Raw genomic sequence first — 19,743 nt, 5'->3', positions numbered from 1 at the left:
CAAGTGGGTCCCTGACCCCTGAGTAGCCTAACTGGGAGACATCCCCCACTAGGGGCAGTCTGACACCCCACACCTCACAGGGTGGAGTACACCCCTGAGAGGAAGCCTCCAAAGCAAGAATCAGACAGGTATGCTCGCTGTTCAGCAATATTCTATCTTCTGCAGCCTCTGCTGCTGACACCCAGGCAAACAGGGTCTGAAGTGGACCTCAAGCAATCTCCAACAGACCTACAGCTGAGGGTCCTGACTGTTAGAAGGAAAACTATCAAACAGGAAGGACACCTACACCAAAACCCCATCAGTACGTCACCATCATCAAAGACCAGAGGCAGATAAAACCACAAAGATGGGGAAAAAGCAGGGCAGAAAAGCTGGAAATTCAAAAAATAAGAGCGCATCTCCCCCGGCAAAGGAGCGCAGCTCATCACCAGCAACGGATCAAAGCTTCGCGGAGAATGACTTTGACGAGATGAGAGAAGAAGTCTTCAGTCCATCAAACTTCTCAGAGCTAAAGGAGGAATTACGTACCCAGTGCAAAGAAACTAAAAATCTTGAAAAAAAAGTGGAAGAATTGATGGCTAGAGTAATTAATGCAGAGAAGGTCATAAACAAAATGAAAGAGATGAAAACCATGACACGAGAAATACGTGACAAATGCACAAGCTTCAGTAACCGACTCGATCAACTGGAAGAAAGAGTATCAGCGATTGAGGATCAAATGAATAAAATGAAGCAAGAAGAGAAACCAAAAGAAAAAAGAAGAAAAAGAAATGAACAAAGCCTGCAAGAAGTATGGGATTATGTAAAAAGACCAAATCTACGTCTAATTGGGATGCCTGAAAGTGAGGGGGAAAATGGAACCAAGTTGGAAAACACTCTTCAGGTTATCATCCAGGAGAACTTCCCCAACCTAGTAGGGCAGGCCAACATTTAAATCCAGGAAATACAGAGAACGCCACAAAGATACTCCTCGAGAAGAGCAACTCCAAGACACATAATTGCCAGATTCACCAAAGTTGAAATGAAGGAAAAAATCTTAAGGGCAGCCAGGGAGAAAGGTCGGGTTACCCACAAAGGGAAGCCCATCAGACTAACAGCAGATCTCTCGGCAGAAACTCTACAGCCAGAAGAGAGTGGGGGCCAATATTCAACATTCTTAAAGAAAAGAATTTTAAACCCAGAATTTCATATCCAGCCAAACTAAGTTTCATAAGTGAAGGAGAAATAAAATCCTTTACAGATAAGCAAATGCTTAGAGATTTTGTCACCACTAGGCCTGCCTTACAAGAGACCCTGAAGGAAGCACTAAACATGGAAAGGAACAACCGGTACCAGCCATTGCAAAAACATGCCAAAATGTAAAGACCATCGAGGCTAGGAAGAAACTGCATCAACTAACAAGCAAAATAACCAGTTAATATCATAATGGCAGGATCAAGTTCACACAAAACAATATTAACCTTAAATGTAAATGGACTAAATGCTCCAATTAAAAGACACAGACTGGCAAACTGGATAAAGAGTCAAGACCCATCAGTCTGCTGTATTCAGGAGACCCATCTCACACGCAGAGACATACATAGGCTCAAAATAAAGGGATGGAGGAAGATTTACCAAGCAAATGGAGAACAAAAGAAAGCAGGGGTTGCAATACTAGTCTCTGATAAAATAGACTTTAAACCATCAAAGATCAAAAGAGACAAAGAAGGCCATTACATAATGGTAAAGGGATCAATTCAACAGGAAGAACTGACTATCCTAAATATATATGCACCCAATACAGGAGCACCCAGATTCATAAAGCAAGTCCTTAGAGACTTACAAAGAGACTTAGACTCCCATAAAATAATAATGGGAGACTTCAACACTCCACTGTCAACATTAGACAGATCAACGAGACAGAAAGTTAACAAGGATATCCAGGAATTGAACTCATCTCTGCAGCAAGCAGACCTAATAGACATCTATAGAACTCTCCACCCCAAATCAACAGAATATACATACTTCTCAGCACTACATCGCACTTTTTCCAAAATTGACCACATAATTGGAAGTAAAGCACTCCTCAGCAAATGTACAAGAACAGAAATTATAACAAACTGTCTCTCAGACCACAGTGCAATCAAACTAGAACTCAGGACTAAGAAACTCAATCACAACCACTCAACTACATGGAAACTGAACAACCTGCTCCTGAATGACTACTGGGTACATAACGAAATGAAGGCAGAAATAAAGATGTTCTTTGAAACCAATGAGAACAAAGATACAACATACCAGAATCTCTGGGACACATTTAAAGCAGTGTGTAGAGGGAAATTTATAGCACTAAATGCCCACAAGAGAAAGCTGGAAAGATCTAAAATTGACACTCTAACATCACAATTAAAAAAACTAGAGAAGCAAGAGCAAACACATTCAAAAGCTAGCAGAAGGGAAGAAATAACTAAGATCAGAGCAGAACTGAAGGAGATAGAGACACAAAAAACCCTCCAAAAAATCAATGAATCCAGGAGTTGGTTTTTTGAAAAGATCAACAAAATTGACAGACCACTAGCAAGACTAATAAAGAAGAAAAGAGAGAAGAATCAAATCGTTGCAATTAAAAATGATAAAGGGGATATCACCACCGACCCCACAGAAATACAAACTACCATCAGAGAATACTATAAACACCTCTACACAAATACACTAGAAAATCTAGAAGAAATGGATAATTTCCTGGACACTTACACTCTTCCAAGACTAAACCAGGAAGAAGTTGAATGGCTGAATAGAGCAATAGCAGGCTCTGAAATTGAGGCAATAATTAATAGCCTACCAACGAAAAAAAGTCCAGGAGCAGATGGATTCACAGCTGAATTCTACCAGAGGTACAAGGAGGAGCTGGTACCATTCCTTCTGAAACTATTCCAATCAATAGAAAAAGAGGGAATCCTCCCTAACTAATTTTATGAGGCCAATATCATCCTGATACCAAAGCCTGGCAGAGACACAACAAAAAAAGAGAATTTTAGACCAATATCCCTGATGAACATCGATGCAAAAATCCTCAATAAAATACTGGCAAGCCAGATTCAGCAGCACATCAAAAAGCTTATCCAGCATGATCAAGTGGGCTTCATCCCTGGGATGCAAGGCTGGTTCAACATTCGCAAATCAACAAATGTAATCCAGCATATAAACAGAACCAAAGACAAGAACCACATGATTATCTCAATAGATGCAGAAAAGGCTTTTGACAAAATTCAACAGCCCTTCATGCTAAAAACGCTCAATAAATTCGGTATTGATGGAACATACCTCAAAATAATAAGAGCTATTTATGACAAACCCACAGCCAATATCATACTGAATGGGCAAAAACTGGAAAAATTCCCTTTGAAAACTGGCACAAGACAGGGATGCCCTCTCTCACCACTCCTATTCAACATAGTGTTGGAAGTTCTGGCTAGGGCAATCAGGCAAGAGAAAGAAATCAAGGGTATTCAGTTAGGAAAAGAAGAAGTCAAATTGTCCCTGTTTGCAGATGACATGATTGTATATTTAGAAAACCCCATTGTCTCAGCCCAAAATCTCCTTAGGCTGATAAGCAACTTCAGCAAAGTCTCAGGATACAAAATTAATGTGCAAAAATCACAAGCATTCTTATACACCAGTAACAGACAAACAGAGAGCCAAATCATGAATGAACTTCCATTCACAATTGCTTCAAAGAGAATAAAATACCTAGGAATCCAACTTACAAGGGATGTAAAGGACCTCTTCAAGTAGAACTACAGACCACTGCTCAGTGAAATAAAAGAGGATATAAACAAATGGAAGAACATACCATGCTCATGGATAGGAAGAATCAATATCGTGAAAATGGCCATACTGCCCAAGGTTATTTATAGATTCAATGCCATTCCCATCAAGCTACCAATGAGTTTCTTCACAGAATTGGAGAAAACTGCTTTAAAGTTCATATGGAACCAAAAAAGAGCCCGCATTGCCAAGACAATCCTAAGTCAAAAGAACAAAGCTGGAGGCGTCACACTACCTGACTTCAAACTATACTACAAGGCTACAGTAACCAAAACAGCATGGTACTGGTACCAAAACAGAGATATAGACCAATGGAACAGAACAGAGTCCTCAGAAATAATACCACACATCTACAGCCATCTGATCTTTGACAAACCTGAGAGAAACAAGAAATGGGGAAAGGATTCCCTATTTAATAAATGGTGCTGGGAAAATTGGCTAGCCATAAGTAGAAAGCTGAAACTGGTTCCTTTCCTTACTCCTTATACGAAAATTAATTCAAGATGGATTAGAGACTTAAATGTTAGACCTAATACCATAAAAACCCTAGAGGAAAACCTAGGTAGTACCATTCAGGACATAGGCATGGGCAAAGACTTCATGTCTAAAACACCAAAAGCAACGGCAGCAAAAGCCAAAATTGACAAATGGGATCTAATTAAACTAAAGAGCTTCTGCACAGCAAAAGAAACTACCATCAGAGTGAATAGGCAACCTACAGAATGGGACAAAATTTTTGCAATCTACTCATCTGACAAAGGGCTAATATCCAGAACCTACAAAGAACTCAAACAAATTTACAAGAAAAAAACAAACAACCCCATCAAAAAGTGGGCAAAGGATATGAACAGACATTTCTCAAAAGAAGACATTCAGACAGCCAACAGACACATGAAAAAATGCTCATCATCACTGGCCATCAGAGAAATGCAAATCAAAACCACAATGAGATACCATCTCACACCAGTTAGAATGGCGATCATTAAAAAGTCAGGAAACAACAGGTGCTGGAGAGGATGTGGAGAAATAGGAACACTTTTACACTGTTGGTGGGATTGTAAACTAGTTCAACCATTATGGAAAACAGTATGGCGATTCCTCAAGGATCTAGAACTAGATGTACCATATGACCCAGCCATCCCATTACTGGGGATATACCCAAAGGATTATAAATCATGCTGCTATAAAGACACATGCACACGTATGTTCATTGCAGCACTATTCACAATAGCAAAGACTTGGAATCAACCCAAATGTCCATCAGTGACAGACTGGATTAAGAAAATGTGGCACATATACACCATGGAATACTATGCAGCCATCCAAAAGGATGAGTTTGTGTCCTTTGTAGGGACATGGATGCAGCTGGAAACCATCATTCTTAGCAAACTATCACAAGAACAGAAAACCAAACACCGCATGTTCTCACTCATAGGTGGGAACTGAACAATGAGATCACTTGGACTCTGGAAGGGGAACATCACACACCGGGGCCTATTATGGGGAGGAGGAAAGGGGGAGGGATTGCATTGGGAGTTATACCTGATGTAAATGATGAGTTGATGGGTGCAGCACAGCAACATGGCACAAGTATACATATGTAACAAACCTGCACGTTATGCACATGTACCCTAGAACTTAAAGTATAATAATAATAATAATAAATAAATAAAAAGATTGCTTGTGAATTTTGCACATTAATTTTGTATCCTGAGACTTTGCTGAAGTTGCTTATCAGCTTAAGGAGATTTTGGGCTGAGACAATGAGGTTTTCTAAATATACAATCATGTCATCTGCAAACAGGGACAATTTGACTTCTTCTTTTCCTAACTGAATACCCTTGATTTCTTTCTCTTGCCTGATTGCCCTAGCCAGAACTTCCAACACTATGTTGAATAGGAGTGGTGAGAGAGGGCATCCCTGTCTTGTGCCAGTTTTCAAAGGGAATTTTTCCAGTTTTTGCCCATTCAGTATGATATTGGCTGTGGGTTTGTCATAAATAGCTCTTATTATTTTGAGGTATGTTCCATCAATACCGAATTCATTGAAAGTTTTTAGCATGAAGGGCTGTTGAATTTTGTCAAAGTCCTTTTCTGCATCTATTGAGATAATCACGTGCTTTTTGTCTTTGGTTCTGTTTACATGCAGAATTAGGTTTATTGATTTGCATATGTTGAACCAGCCTTGCATCCCAGGGATGAAGCCCACTTGATCATGGTGGATAAGCTTTTTGATGTGCTGCTGGATCTGGTTTGCCAGTATTTTATTGAGGATTTTTGCATCGATGTTCATCAGGGATATTGGTCTAAAATTCTCTTTTTTTGTTGTGTCTCTGCCAGGCTTTGGTATCAGGATGATGTTGGCCTCATAAAATGAGTTAGGGAGGATTTCTTCTTTTTCTATTGATTGGAATAGTTTCAGAAGGAATGGTACCAGCTCCTCCTTGTACCTCTGGTAGAATTCGGCTGTGAATCTGTCTGGTCCTGGACTTTTTTTTGGTTGGTAGGCTGTTAATTATTGCCTCAATTTCAGAGCCTGCTATTGGTCTATTCAGGGATTCAACTTCTTCCTGGTTTACTCTTGGAAGAGTGTAAGTGTCCAGGAAATTATCCATTTCTTCTAGGTTTTCTAGTTTATTTGTGTAGAGGTGTTTATAGTATTCTCTGATGGTAGTTTGTATTTCTGTGGGGTCGGTGGTGATATCCCCTTTATCATTTTTTATTGCGTCGATTTTATTCTTCTATCTTTTCTTCTTTGTTAGACTTGTTAGCAGTCTATCAATTTTGTTGATCTTTTCAAAAAACCAACTTCTTGATTCATTGATTTTTTGGAGGGTTTTTTGTGTCTCTATCTCCTTCAGTTCTGCTCTGATCTTAGTTATTTCTTCCCTTCTGCTAGCTTTTGAATGTGTTTGCTCTTGCTTCTCTAGTTTTTTAAATTGTGATGTTAGAGTGTCAATTTTAGATCTTTCCAGCTTTCTCTTGTGGGCATTTAGTGCTATAAATTTCCCTCTACACACTGCTTTAAATGTGTCCCAGAGATTCTGGTATGTTGTATCTTTGTCCTCATTGGTTTCAAAGAACATCTTTATTTCTGCCTTCATTTCGTTATGTACCCAGTAGTCATTCAGGAGCAGGTTGTTCAGTTTCCATGTAGATGAGCGGTTTTGATTGAGTTTCTTAGTCCTGGGTTCTAGTTTGATTGCATGGTAGTCTGAGAGACAGTCAGTTATAATTTCTGTTCTTGTACATTTGCTGAGGAGTGTTTTACTTCCAATTATGTGGTCAATTTTGGAATAAGTGTTATGTGGTGCTGAGAAGAATGTATATTCTGTTGATTTGGGGTGGAGAGTTCTGTAGATGTCTATTAGACCTGCTTGGTGCAGAGTTGAGTTCAATTCCTGGATATCCTTGTTAACTTTCTGTCTCGTTGATCTGTCTAATGTTGACAGTGGGGTGTTGAAGTCTCCCATTATTATTGTATGGGAGTCTAAGTCTCTTTGTAAGTCTCTAAGGACTTGCTTTATGAATCTGGGTGCTCCTATATTGGGTGCATATATATTTAGGATAGTCAGCTCTTCTTGTTGAATTGATCCCTTTACCATTATGTAATGGCCTTCTTTGTCTCTTTTGATCTTTGATGCTTTAAAGTCTGTTTTAGCAGAGACTAATTGCAACCCCTCCTTTTTTTTTTTTTTTTTTTTTTTTTTTTGTTCTCCATTTGCTTGGTAGATCTTCCTCCACCCCTTTATTTTGAGCCTATGTGTGTCTCTGCATGTGAGATGGGTCCCCTGAATACAGCAAACTGATGGGTCTTGACTCCGTATTCAGTTTGCCAGTCTGTGTCTTTTAATTGGACCGTTTAGTCCATTTAGATTTAAGGTTAATATTGTTTTGTGTGAACTTGATCCTGTCATTGTGATATTAACTGGTTATTTTGCTCATTAGTTGATGCAGTTTTTTTCCTGGCATCAATGGCCTTTACATTTTGGCATGTTTTTGTAATGGCTGGTACCAGTTGTTCCTTTCCATCTTTAGTGCTTCCTTCGGGATCTCTTGTAGGGCTGGCCTAGTGGTGACAAAATCTCTAGATTTGCTTGTCTGTGAATGATTTTATTTCTCCTTCACTTATGAAACTTAGTTTGACTGGATATGAAATTCTGGGTTTAAAATTATTTTTTTTTAACAATGTTGAATATCGGCCCCCACTCTATGCTGGGTTGGAGAGTTTCTGCCAAGAGATCTACTGTTAGTCTGATGGGCTTCCCTTTGTGGGCAACCCAACCTTTCTCTCTGGCTGCCTTTAATATTTTTTCTTTCATTTCAACTTTGGTGAATCTGACAATTATGTGTCTTGGAGTTGCTCTTCTCGAGGAGCAGCTTTGTGGCATTCTCTGTATTTCCTAAATTTGAATGTTGGCCTGCCTTACTAGGTTAGGGAAGTTCTCCTGGATGATACCCTGAAGATTGTTTTCCAACTTGGCTTCATTTTCCTCCTCACTTTCAGGTGCACCAATCAGACGTAAATTTGGTCTTTTCACATAATCCCATATTTCTTGGAGGCTTTGTTCATTTCTTTTTCCGTTTTTTTCTCTAGACTTCTCTTCTCACTTCGTTTCATTCATTTGATCTTCAATCATTGATACTCTTTCTTCCAGTTGATTGAGTCAGTTACTGAAGCTTGTGCATTTGTCACATATTTCTCATTTCATGGTTTTTATCTCTGTCACTTCCTTTATGGCCTTCTCTGCATTGATTATTCTAGTTATCCATTCTTCCATTTTTTTTCAAGATTTTTAGTTTCTTTTTGTTGGTTATGTAGTTCCTCCTTTAGCTCTGAGAAGTTTGATCAACTGAAGCCTTCTTCTCTCAACTCATCAAAGTCATTCTCTGTCCAGCTTTGATCCGTTGCTGGTGATGAGCTGCGTTCCTTTGGAGGGGGATATCTGCTCTGATTTTTTGAATTTCCAGCTTTTCTGCCCTGCTTTTTTCCCATGTTTATGGTTTTATCTGCTTTTGGTCTTTGATGACGGTGATGAACTGATGGGGTTTTGGTGTGGGCGTCCTTTCTGTTTGTTAGTTTTCCTTCTAACAGTCAGGACCCTCAGCTGTAGGTCTGTTGGAATTTGCTTGAGGCCCACTCCAGATGCTGTTTGCCTGAGTATCAGCAGCAGAGGCTGCAGAAGATAGAATATTGCTAAACAGTGAGTGCTGCTGTCTTATTCTTGCTCTGGAAGCTTCATCTCAGGGTTGTACCCCACACTGTGAGGTGTGTGGTATCGGTCTGCACCTAATGGGGGATGTCTCCCAGTTAGGCTAGTCAGGGATCAGGGATCCACTTGAGCAGGCAGTCTGTCCGTTCTCAGATCTCAACCTCCATGCTGGGACATCCACTGCTCTCTTCTAAGCTATCAGACAGGGGCATTTACCTCTGCAAAGGTTTCTGCTGCTTTTTGTTGATCTATGCCCTGTCCCCAGAGATGGAGTCTACAGAGACAGGCAGGCCCCCTTGAGCTACCGTGGGCTCCACCCAGTTTGAGCTTCCAGGTGACTTTACCTACTTAAACCTCAGCAATGGCAGGTGCCCCTACCCCAGCTTTGCTGCTGCCTTGGAGTTAGATCTCAGACTGCTGTGCTAGCAATGAGGGAGGTTCTGTGAGCATAGGACTCTCCCATCCAGGTGTGGGATATAATCTCCTAGTGTGCCATTTGCTAAGACCCTTGGTAAAGAGCAGTATTAGGGTGGGAGTTACCCGATTTTCCAGGTGTTGTGTGTCTCAGCTTCCCTTGGCTAGGAAAAGGGATTCCCTTCCCCCTTGCACTTCTCAGGTAAGGTGATGCCTTGCCCTGCTTCAGCTCTCGCTGGTTTGGCTGCACCAGGTAACCAGCACCGATTGTCTGACACTCCCCAGTGAGATGAACCTGGTACCTCAGTTGAAAATGCAGAAATCACCCGTCCTCTGTGTCACTCGTGCTGGGAACTGGAGATTGGAGCTGCTCCTATTCGGCCATGTTGCTCTGGGATGCTACATGTACATTCTTATGCCAACTATCTCAATTGCTATAGCTTTAAAGTAAGTCTTAAAGTCGTGTGAGTTCTCGTATATTTTTTTCCAAATTTGTTTCAACAATTTCAGGTGCTTTGCACAAATATCTGTATTTTGGAATCCATCTGAACATTTCTTCCAAAACATCTGCAAATTTTGATTGGCATAAGGTTAAATAAATGGATCCAATTGGGAAGAACTGATGTCTTAACAATCATAGACAGCGTTCTAATCCATCAGTATATTTCTCCAATTATTGAGAATTGAGGTCTAATTTTCATAAAAGTATACAGGTCTTGCATATATTTTGATAGATTTAGGGCTAAGTATTCCATGCTTTGAGTCTACTAAAAATCAAATTGCTAATATGTGCAGACACAATAGACTTTTGCATATTCAGCTTCTATCCAACAACCTTGCTAAATTCCTTTCTTGGTTCCAGAAGGTTTTTGTAGGTTTCTTAGCATTATCTGAATGTGAAAACAATTTTGCTTCTTTTTCCATTATGTATGCCTCTTGTTTCATAGTCTTGACTTTTTGCCATGGCTAAGACATTGAATAAAATGATGAATAGAACTGGTGAAACTGAAGAACCTTGTCTTATTCCCAATCTGAGGAATCAGTCCTTTAAATATGATGTTCACTACAAGTTTCCATAGATGTCCTTTTTAGTTTGAGAGAATTCCCATCTATTCATAGTTGGCTAAATAATTTTATCATGAGTCATGTAAAACCTTGTCAAATATTTTTTTCTGCATCTATTGCAATAATCACATCATTTTTCTATTTTATTCTGTTTGTATAATGAATTATGATTGATTTTCAAATGTTAAACCAACCTTTTATTTCTGAGATAAATCCCAGAATAAAATGATCATGGTGTATTGTCTTTTTTAGACATAACTAGATTTAACTTGCCAAAATTTTATGAAGAATTTTTGTTCTTGAAAAATATTTGACTTTAGTTTTTAAAATATTGTCTTTGATTTGAGGTTAAAGATAATGCTGGCCACCTAAAACAAGTTGAGAAGTATTCCCTTTCACTCTATTTTCTAAAAGAGTTTGTATAATTAGTGTTATTTCATGTTGAAATATTTGGTAGATTTCACCAGTAAAGTTACCTAGGACTGGAGTTTTCTTTGTAGAAAGAATTAATTACAAATTCAATTTCTTTAGTAGGTGTAGGGTTATTGATAATTTAACATTTCTTTTTAAAGCTGTCTTAGTAATACGTTTCTTTCCAGGAATCTGTCAATTTCGCTACACTGTTGAATTATTGGCATGATGTTTTAATTTCTATAGTATCTGTAGTACTACCTTCTCTTTTACTCCTAATATTTATAATTTATATCTCTTCCCTTTCTTCTTGATCAATCTAGCTAGAGGTCTATCACTTTCATTAATGTTTCCAAGCATTCAGCTCTTGGTTAAATTGATTTTTAAAATTTGTTGTCCATATTCTGTTTCACTGATTTCTGCTCCATCTTCATTAGTTCTTTTCTTCTACATTGTCTTTCATTTATTATTATTCTAGCTTCTTAAGAGCGAAATTTTGATTATTATTAATTAATCTAATTAATGTGTATTAACTTCCTAGTATTTTTTTTTCTTTTTCCATGGCTATTTTTAAGGGTCTACTAATTAATTTGTAAGAATTTTCCAGGTATTATTTTATTCTTGATTTCTAATTTAATTTTGTTGTGGTCAGAGAACACACTATTATTTAAATAATTTTATATTTATTGAGACTTATTTTATGTTCCAGCAGATGTTCTGTTGTATTGAACATTCCGTGTGCACTTGAAAATGATTTATAATCTCCTAATAGTAAATAGAGTGTTCTATAAAAATTTATTAGATGTAGTTTGTTGATGGCATTATTCAAGTCGTCCAGACCATTATTGGTTTTCTGCCCATTTTCTAATACTTTCTATATTTTTTTATAATCTGTCGGTTTTATTTCATATATACTACATCTTTCTTAGTAAGTATACACACATTTGGAATTCCTTCTTAATAAATTGATCTTTTTATTAATATAGTCTCACCAATATACGATTAATATTTGCATGCTACCTCTCTTTCACATTTGCAATTTGAATCTGTCTTTATACTTAAAGTGTGTCTCTTGCAGACAGAATACAATTTGGTCTTGTTTTTATATCTAGGGTGACAACCTCTGTATTTTAGTAAGAATGTGTAGACAACTTGCATTTAAGTAATCATCAGTTTGGTCAAGTTTAAATCTCACTTTGCTCTATGGTTCTGATTTGTCCCCTCTGTTCTTTGTTCCTTTATTCCTGACTTCTTTTGTAGTAATTGTTTTATCACCACCATTTACTTATTAGCTATACATCTTTATTTGTTGTGTGTATGTGTTTGTGTGTGTATGTGGCTGCTCTATGATTTGTAATATATCATTTATCTATCACATCTACCATCAAATAATATTCTACCATTTCACATGGTAGACCCTGCAATGTAAGAGCCTGCAAGGTAATGCTTCCAGTCCCTTCTCCAATCTTTTGTGTAAATCTCATCATACATTTTCTCCTACGTATGTTTCTTCTGCAATTTGTTGTTTTTGTCTTAAGATATTGTCAATTATCTTATTAAAATTTAGAAATTAGGGAAAATATATTTGTTTTCTTTCATGTAGATCCAAATTTTTATTTGCTATGATTTTCCTTCTGTTTGACGAATTTTCCTTAATTTTTTTTTAGTAAAGATACTATAGTGATACATCTTCTCATCTTTTGTTTGAGAAATTGCCTGTTTTATTTTCTTTTTTGAAAGAAAATGAAATTTTCTAACTTACCAGATTTATTCATTGTGAAGATTTAAGAGCCTAGATTTTTAAAGATTTATTTGTTTTTTTCTTATTTATGGTGAGAATTTTATCCTAATTCTTACCTTGCTTCTCAGTAAAGTATCTTGAACACTGGTTTCTTTTAAGATTTTTCTTTTTCTATCATAAGTTTTTAGCAATTTGGTTACAATATGCATCATTGTGCTTCTTTAAATATTTATCCTGCTTGGGTGTAATTAAGATTCATCAAATGTGAAAAAATTTTGGTCTTTTTCTTCTATTACTTCCACATTGTTCTTTTTTTCTGGGATTTGTATTACACATATGTTTTGTGTATTACACATAGGTATTACACATATGTTAGATTGCTTGATATTGTCCTAGAGGTCTCATCATTCTTTATGTACTGCAGATCTAATATGAATCCTATACAGTGAATTATTTCAGATATTGTATTTAGTAGTTCTTGAAGTTTGTATTAATCTGTTTCACACTGCTGATAAAAACATACCTGAGACTGGAAAATTTATAAAACAAAGAAGTTTATTGGACTTACAGTTCCACATGGCTGGGGAAGCTTCACAATCATGGGAACACAGAACCAAACCATATCATTCAACCCTGGCCCCTCCCAAATCTCACGTCCTCACATTTCAGAATCAATCATGCCTTCCCAACAGTACCCCAAAATCTTAACTGATTTCAGCATTAACTCAGAAGTCCACAGTCCAAAGTCTCATCTGAGACAAAGCAAGTCCCTTCCATCTATGAGCCTGTAAAATCAAAAGCAAGTTAGTTACTTCCTAAATACAATGGGGGTACAGGAATTAGGTAAATACAACTGTTCTGAATGGGAGAAATTGGCCAAAACAAAGGGGCTGCAGGCCCCATGCAAGTCCAAAATCCAGTGGGGCAGTCAAATCTTAAAGTTCCAAAATGATCTGCTTTGATTTCATGTCTGGTATCCAAGTTACACTGATGCAAGAGGGAGGTTCCCATGGCCTTGGGCAGTTCCACCCCTGTGGCTTTGCAGGGTATGGCCTCCCTCCCAGCTGCTTTCACAGGCTGGTGTTGAGTGACTGCAGCTTTTCCAGGCACATGGTGCAAGCTGTCAGTGGATCTATCATTCTGGAGTCTGGAGGATGGTGGCCCTCTTTTCATAGTTCCACTAGGCAGTGCCCAAGTAGGGACACTGTGTGGGGGCTCCCACCCATATTTCCCTTCCACACTGCCCTAGAAGAGGTTCTCCATGAGGACTCTGCCCCTACAGCAAATTTCTGCCTGGGCATCTAGGCATTTCTGTACATCTTCTGAAATCTAGGCGGACATTCCCAAACCTCAGTTCTTCTGTGCACTCATAGGCTTAACACCACATGGAAACTGCCAAGGTTTGGGGCTTGCACCCTGTGAATCCATGACCCAAGCTCTATGTTGGACCCTTTCAGCTATGGCTGGAGTGGCTGGGATGCAGAGCACCAAGTCACTAGGCTGCACACCACACAAGGAATCTGGGCCTGGCCCATGAAACCACTTTTTCCTCCTAGGCCTCTGGGCTTGTGATGGGAAGGACTGCCTTGAAGACCTCTGACATGTCCTGGAGACATTTTTCCCATTGTCTTGGGGGTTAACATTCAGTTCCTTGTTACTTATGCAAATTTCTGCAGCTAGCTTGAATTTCTTCTCAGAAAATAGGATTTTCTTTTCTATTGCATTGTCAGGCTGCAAATTTTCTGAACTTTTATGCTCTGCTTCCCTTATAAAACTGAATGCCTTTAACAGTACCCACGTCACATCTTGAATGCTTTGTTGCTTAGAAATTTCTTCTGCCAGATACCTTAAATCATCTTTCTCAAGTTCAAAGTTCCACAGCTCTCTAGGGCAGGGGCAAAATGCCGCCAGTGTCTTTGCTAAAACATAATAAGAGTCACCTTCATTCCAGTTCCCAAGAAGTTCCTCATCTCCATCTGAGACCACCTCATCCTGGACCCTATTGTTCATATCACTATCAGATTTATGTGAAAATCATTCAACAAGTCTCTAGGAAGTCCCAAACTTTCCCACAATTTCTTGTCTTCTGAGCCCTCCAAACTGTTCCAACTTCTGCCTGTTACCCAGTTCCAAAGTTGCTTCCACATTTTCAGGTATCTTTTCAGCTGCACCCCACTCTACTGGTACCAATTTACTGTGTTATTCTGTTTTCACACCGCTGATAAAGACATACATGAAACTGGGCAATTTACATAAGAAAGAGGTTTATTTAACTTACAGTTCGATGTGGCTGGCAGGGGGCCTCACAATAATGGTGGAAGGCAAAGAGGAGCAAGTCACATCTTACGTGGATGGCAGCAGGCAAAAAAAAGAGAGCTTGTGCATGGCAACTTCCATTTTTAAAACCATCAGATCTTGTGAGACCCATTCACTATCATGAGAAAAACATGGAAAAGACTTGCCCCCTAATTCAACCATCTATCAGCAGGTCCTTCCCACAACACATGGAAATTATGGGAGCTACAAAATAAATTTTGGTGGAGACATAGAGACAAACCATAGTAAAGTTCTTTTTGTATCTTTGTTATATCTTTCCTGTGTCTCCTCATGATGTTCATACTTTCTTTTTAATCTATTATCTTTATAATTTCATTTTCTCTAAGATTTCTGGGTCTATTTTCTCTGATTGATTTTTCTCTTGACAATGATTTACATGTATTGGCTTCTTTGCCTATCTACTAATTTTTGGTTGGATGTTGGACATTTGTGTGTGTGTGTGTGTGTGTGTGTGTGTGTGTGTGTGTGTGTGTGTGTCTGACATGCTAAGCATCTGGATTTTGTTTTTTTCCTTTAAAGAGAGATGGAGTTTATTTTAACAGGCAGCTAAATTACTTGTATATCAACTGGATTATTTTGAGGCTTAGCTTTTAGATCTGCTAGAATGTGTCTAATGTAGTGTTTACTACAGGGCTGATTCGGCCCATCTATTACAGCTTGATCTTTCTAGGTTATCTACTTAATGCCTCAGGTGTTTAATAAAAACTTTCACTCTAGTTAGCCTACTCTTAAAACTTTCTTGCCCTCTATAAGTTCTAGATATTGTTCAACTCACAAGTCCCTAGTAGTTTTTTGCTCATTTTCATGTAGATTCATTGCATGTACAAATGTCTTAGTATTCAGCAACAGATTCAAGGAAACTCCTATGCAGATTTCTGGAGCTCTCTCTCTGCAAGATATTTTCACCTCTGGTACTCAGTCCTGTTGCTTCAACTGCTGTTAATTCTCTGTTTCCTCAACTGAGTGAAACTGATGTACTTTTTTGGTCCTCCTTCCTATGCAATAATCCATAAGTACCAGGCAGAAACCACATAAATCATTAGGTGTTTTAAATTTGTTTCTCTTCTCATAGAGATCATAGCTTTGTACTATCCGAAAAGTGCTGTTTCATATATTTTCTCAGTTTCCTAATTGTTTATATCAAGCTATAGAAGTGATAAATAACAGGCTAGAACTAGGGTGGGGTCTTTAACACGTTACTTTAAAGGAGACATTCACTCTTGAGGTGGTGCAAGTGCAGGATCATCACCCAAAAGTGAGTGCTTCCTTAAATTTTGCGCCATAAGCGTCTTTCTTGCCACACGTTAGCTCTAGTTTTAGTGAATACATTATGAAAAAAAGCAAAATTATCCAAATATTTGTAATATACATAATAACCAAAAGATGGTATCCATCACATATAAGGCTCTTATAAATCTAAAAGAAAACTATAAAATTAGCTAAGTAGTGCAAAAACAAAACAAAACAAAACGAAAACGAAAACAAAAACAAAAAAACATACGGGAATCACTATTACTCCATCATGATCAGAAGTAAAAGTCTGCACATGTAACATTTTAAAAATTTATACCAGTATACCCCTCAGGAAATATTATACCAATTTAAATTTCATCAGCACTACATGAAAGTTCTCAATTCTACATTCTTACAGATAAGTTTCTCAGTCTTTTAAATTTTTGCTCATTTGATAGGTAAAAATGTCTGTTGTTTTAAGTTATATATCTTGAGTTACTGCATTTATTTTCAAGTCAAATGTATTCTTCTTTCTACAGTTGCTTGCTTAGGATTTTTTTGCTGATTTTCACAGGTGTTGGGCTTGTAGAGAACAAGACTAGAAGTTTTGGGACAGGATGGTTTGGAGAAAAAGTAAATGAATGCAACTATGGGAGTGGACATAAAGCATTGCCTACCAGAATTATTTCTAGAGTGTTAAATTCTATATCAAGGAAGAACCCTCCCTTGTCCAGTAGTACCCTGTGCCTTCCTTAAACCAGCATCTTCAGGATTCATTCCAATGTATACTCTTCCAAACCTGCTGGCACACATGCTTCAGCTTCTTCAGCATAGTATGCCTCTTCTTTTTATAGCAGACTGGCATCTTCCAGTCTGACTATGCTGGGTTTGATTCTTGCTCCTAGTCTCTGAAATTTGACTCTGGTTACCTAAAAGGGAATTTTATCTAGATCTTGATGAAGAAGAAACTCTTGTAAGCTCTGGCTCATTTGAGGCCTTTGCATGATCTTAAAACAAGGAAAAATCACCATTTTCTTTTTTTTTTTTTTTTTTTTTTTTTTTTGAGATGGAGTTTCACTCTGTCACCCTGGCTGGAGTGCAGTGGTGTGATCTTGGCTCACTGCAACCTCCACCTCTTGGGCTCAAGTGATTTTCCTGGACTCAAGCAATTCTCCTGCCTCAGCCTCCCAAGTAGCTGGGACTACAGGCATGTGCTATCATGCCTGGCTAGTTTTTGTATATTTAGTAGAGACAGAGTTTCACCATGTTGGCCAAGCTGGTCTCGAACTCCTGACCTCCAATGATCCACCCGCCTTGGCCTCCCAAAGTGCTGGATTACAGGCATGAGCCACTGCACCCAGCCGAGATCACTCTTTCCTAATGGGAAGCATTGACCATTTCCATAGGACCTAAGATTTTGAGAGACTCTGAGAACTCAGGATTCTGAAGTGAATCTACCCAGATTGTCCCATCCTAAGTCTCAGAGTCCCATTCCTTTCCTATCAATTTCCTGAGCTTGATGTAAAATATCTTCTGGAGGTAAAAATTCAACCTTCTCTCAAGTCTTACTACTCTTATATTAACTCTAGACCTGGTCCTCGACTCTGTCCTCTGGCTGCAGGAGATTAAGGATTTCCTTGAATGCTCGCTAGGAGACAATCTGGCTTGTACATTTTTGTCATGAACTGATGAATAATCGCTCTATGCCTGTCACCACCTCTCCAATGATTCAGTGGTATTCAGGAAGGCCAAACAAGACCACGGTTATTATAGTTATCATTTTCCTCATATACCTCAAGTGCCAAAAATATTGCATCACCTGGTGTGTCCTCTTCCAGCTGTATGCCATCTTAGTTCATCCTGGTGAAAATTTTAACAATAGCACTTAACTTACATGCCAAGGATTATCTTCATTCCACTTACCACCAGTGATGATGTTCACAATGTCAACCTACCAGTGAGTGGTCCATCTCCAAAATTCCATTTTAGAGTATGATTTCCAGGATCCATCCTATTCCACTGGCTTGCATTCATTTTCTGAAGACAGAGATGGAAGGTTGCATGTAGGTTGCTAGGGGAGTACTCCTGTGAGATACACCTGTAAAGAAGTGAAGAAGACAGGAGTGGAGGAAAGGTAAAGGGTTGAGCTGATCTGCCACACAGTTTAACTGAGGACCGCAGACAATCTTCTGAGAAGCTCTGGAGCCATGATGGTTCTTCAGAATTGTATTAAGACAAGATTTTTGGGCTTTTAAATGTCTGAACTTTGACTGCAGGGCACCCCGTGGGAGAGAGAATAACCTTGAGTAAGGCAGTTTCCTTTTGCCAAGGGCAATTCTCATGCACAAATCAATTGTGAGGCTTCAAAAGCTGAAATGCTGAGCAACTGGGTAAGGACCTTGAAGAGAGGATCTAAATGGAACAACAAAGGATGTTTCCCCTTTTTCCTAATTTCTGCCTCTCTGCTACTCAATCATGTGGTAGTGCCTAAGGCTGTGTTTTAAGGATTTATTTTAAGACAACAGAGTAAGACACAGAGCAAAAGCATAAATTATACCAGTTATTTGACTACTGTCTCTCCAAAAACTACTTCCCATACTCTGTTCTACAGTGTTGGTACTGAGACTTCGCAAATATATTTTTTCCAGATTTCTTTGCCAGCATCTTTAGGCTGTTATCTCAACTTCATTGCATCCTTTAAGAGGTATTGGCAACACCCAGGTCACACTCCCTCTTCAGAAGTCTGAGCTCCACAGAACCCCTTCCTTGATTTTTTTTTTTCCTTTTTTCTTTTTTTTTTTTTTTTTTTTTTTTTGAGACAGAGTCTCACTCTGTCACCCAGGCTGGAATGCAGTGGTGTGATCTTCGCTCACTGCAACTTCCACCTCTTGGGTTTAAGTGATTCTCCTGCCTCAGCCTCCCGAGTAGCTCAGATTACAGGTGCCAGTCACCACATCTGACTAATATTTGTATTTTTAGTAGAGACAGGATTTCACCATGTTTGCCAGGCTGGTCTTGAACTCCTGACCTCGAGTGATCCACCCACCTTGGCCTCCCAAAGTGTTGAGATGACAGGCATTAGCCACCATGCCTGGCCTCCCTTGATTTCTTACCCCTAATTTTTCTCTTTTGTTTCCTCAGCCTTAAGAGATGGTGATATGGACAGGAGACAGGGAAATACTTGGTAAAAGAGGGTGGCTACCTGCAAAGGCCCCACCCTCAAGCCTGGATACCCATGGCCCTAAATGAGGACAGGCATTCCTGTTTTCAAATCCAAAAGGTTGCCTTTTGGCCCACCACACCCCCTGTCTTGTTCCCACATAAACCCTGAACCCCAGACTCCAGAAGCAGACGAGGAGACAAGAGACAAGCAGATGAAGAGCAGAGTGGCACAGCAGAGCAAGAGAGAAGGGAAGGAGCTTTTGAGTGCTGAGAGGAGTCAGGCTGGGGATGATCAAAGAGTAGTTCGGCCACTGGACAGCCAAAGTCCAGGGAAAGATCATCTTCCCACTCCATCCCCAT

General features: G+C 38.9%; 1 long non-coding RNA gene across 1 annotated transcript in view; it reads right to left on the bottom strand.

Moving 5' to 3' along the window:
- Window positions 1–19,743, bottom strand: part of LOC105499362 (uncharacterized) — a 76,494-nt gene that overhangs the window by 20,594 nt on the left and 36,157 nt on the right. Inside the window, exon 2 of the long non-coding RNA XR_011624292.1 lies at window positions 18,177–18,319. This is a non-coding gene — a long non-coding RNA (uncharacterized lncRNA). The remainder of the gene's footprint in view (window positions 1–18,176; window positions 18,320–19,743) is intronic.

The sequence above is a fragment of the Macaca nemestrina genome, chromosome 6 (assembly GCF_043159975.1).
Source record: "Macaca nemestrina isolate mMacNem1 chromosome 6, mMacNem.hap1, whole genome shotgun sequence".
Lineage (NCBI taxonomy): Eukaryota > Metazoa > Chordata > Mammalia > Primates > Cercopithecidae > Macaca > Macaca nemestrina.
The sequence above is the reverse complement of the archived record's forward strand: the minus strand, read 5'-3'. Positions and strand labels throughout refer to the sequence as shown.